Below are 2394 nucleotides of genomic sequence, written 5' to 3' on the forward strand. Positions count from 1 at the left end.
AAAGGGAAGAATGACCGAGTCCTTCAGTATGTTCCCTCTCAAAGCAGCACACACACACACACACACACACACACACACACACACACACACACACACACACACACACACACACACACACCCAGCAAAAAAACCAGCAAGTGATCTCAGGGAAAAAGGTCAAACCTCGCTGGCTGGACCCTCCAGGCCTGCTGAAGACCACCCAGACCCAGCCATGAAGCTTCAGCACCACCTCCCACAGCTCCCAGAGCTCCCAGTTACATCTGGGTCGGGGGGGGGGGGGGCACCTCAGACGCTCCGGCGGCGCCCCAGCTGACCTCTGAGCTCAGCGTCTACAGGAACCAACTGGGCTGAGCAGCACTGGGACCATCAACAGCTGCCACAGCTGGAAGGTTTGGCTGAAATGTGCAGTGAAGTTCAGCAGGTGCCATGTGGTCTTTGGTCTCCCTGTCAGAGACCCAGACTGTTCTGGGCCAGCGCCACAGCTGCAGCGGGTATTTTTAGCTTCTTTAGCTAACGTTGGCGTGCTGCACCACCTACAGTGGGCAGCTCCAGCTGTGTGGACACAGCCTGACTGGCAGCTGGGAGCGTTCATCACGTCTCTCCTCAACTCCTCATTATGTTCTCCCAGTCCAGCAGCTCCAGAGGGTCTATCAACCCTCTCCAAGCTGAGGCCAGCAGAGCTCCTGATCCCCCAACAAACAGGCTTCTATACGAACACACGTTCATGAAGGAGGACACGTCCCCCCTCACGTCTTCATCTGTGTGTGTGTTCTTGTACATCAGCAGATTCTACTAGCAAAGTGAGGACATTCTGGCTGGCCCCCAGGGTTCAGACCTGGTCGAGGTTAGAACTGGGTTTAGGTCAGGGTTAGGGGTCAGGACGTAGGTGGGATGGGTGGAGTTAGGAGCTGAGTAATGCATTACGTCTACAAAAGTCCTCACAAAGATACAAGTACGTATACAAGTAAAGCTGGAAGGTCCGTCTGTGGTTGGGTTTAGCATCTGATATTCCAGGAGTGTGTTGTGGACACAGGCAGCCCCCACTGCTGCAGAGCATCACAGCAGGGAAACAGGTGACCTGTCAACATGTCTTCCAGAAGGACATCTGCAAGGAGGAGCTTTAGGAGGAGGTGTGTGAGGTGGTGAGGAGGTGTGAGGAGGTGTGAGGAGGTGTGAGGAGGTGTGAGGAGGTGTGAGGAGGTGTGCAGGAGGTGTGAGGAGGAGTGCAGGAGGTGTGCAAGAGGTCTGAGGAGGTCTGAGGAGGTGCAGGATGTGTGTATGAGGAGGTTTGCAAGAGGTGTGAGGAGGTGTGAGGAGGTGTGAGGAGATGTGCAGGAGGTGTGAGGAGGTGTGCAGAGGTGTGAGGAGGTGTGCAGGAGGTGTGAGGAGGTTTGAGGAGGTGTACAGGAGGTGTGAGGAGGTGTGCAGGAGGTGTGGCAGGAGGTGTGAGGAGGAGTGCAGGAAGTGTGAGGAGGTGTGCAAGAGGTGTGAGGAGGAGTGCAGGAGGTGTGAGGAGGTGTAAGGAGGTTTGCAAGAGGTGTGAGGAGATGTGCAGGAGGTGTGAGAGGTGTGAGGAGATGTGCAGGAGGTGTACAGGAGGTGTGAGGAGGTGTGAGGAGGTGTGCAAGAGGTGTGAGGAGGAGTGCAGGAGGTGTGAGGAGGTGTGAGGAGGTGTGAGGAGGTGTGAGGAGATGTGAGGAGGTGTGAGGAGGTGGTGAGGAGGTGTGCAGGAGGTGTGAGGAGGAGTGCAGGAGGTGTGCAAGAGGTCTGAGGAGGTCTGAGGAGGTGCAGGAGTGTGTATGAGGAGGTTTGCAAGAGGTGTGAGGAGGTGTGAGGAGGTGTGAGGAGATGTGCAGGAGGTGTGAGGAGGTGTGCAAGAGGTGTGAGGAGGTGTGCAGGAGGTGTGAGGAGGTTTAGGAGGTGTACAGGAGGTGTGAGGAGGTGTGAGGAGGTGTGCAGGAGGTGTGAGGAGGAGTGCAGGAAGTGTGAGGAGGTGTGCAAGAGGTGTGAGGAGGAGTGCAGGAGGTGTGAGGAGGTGTAAGGAGGTTTGCAAGAGGTGTGAGGAGGAGTGCAGGAGTGTGAGGAGGTGAGGAGATGTGCAGGAGGTGTACAGGAGGGTGAGGAGGTGTGAGGAGGTTGCAAGAGGGTGAGGAGGAGTGCAGGAGGTGTGAGGAGGTGTGAGGAGGTGTGAGGAGGTTTGAGAAGGTGTACAGGAGGTTTGAGGAGGTGTGCAGGAGGTGTGCAGGAGGTGTGAGGAGGAGTGCAGGAGGTGTGCAAGAGGTCTGAGGAGGTGTGAGGAGGTGCAGGATGTGTGAGGAGGTGTGCAGGAGGTGTGAGGAGGTGTGCAGGAGGTGTGAGGAGGTGTGCAGGAGGTGTGCAAGAGATGTGCAGGAG

This window comes from Takifugu flavidus, unplaced genomic scaffold (genome assembly GCF_003711565.1).
Source record: "Takifugu flavidus isolate HTHZ2018 unplaced genomic scaffold, ASM371156v2 ctg441, whole genome shotgun sequence".
NCBI classification, from domain to species: Eukaryota; Metazoa; Chordata; class Actinopteri; order Tetraodontiformes; family Tetraodontidae; genus Takifugu; species Takifugu flavidus.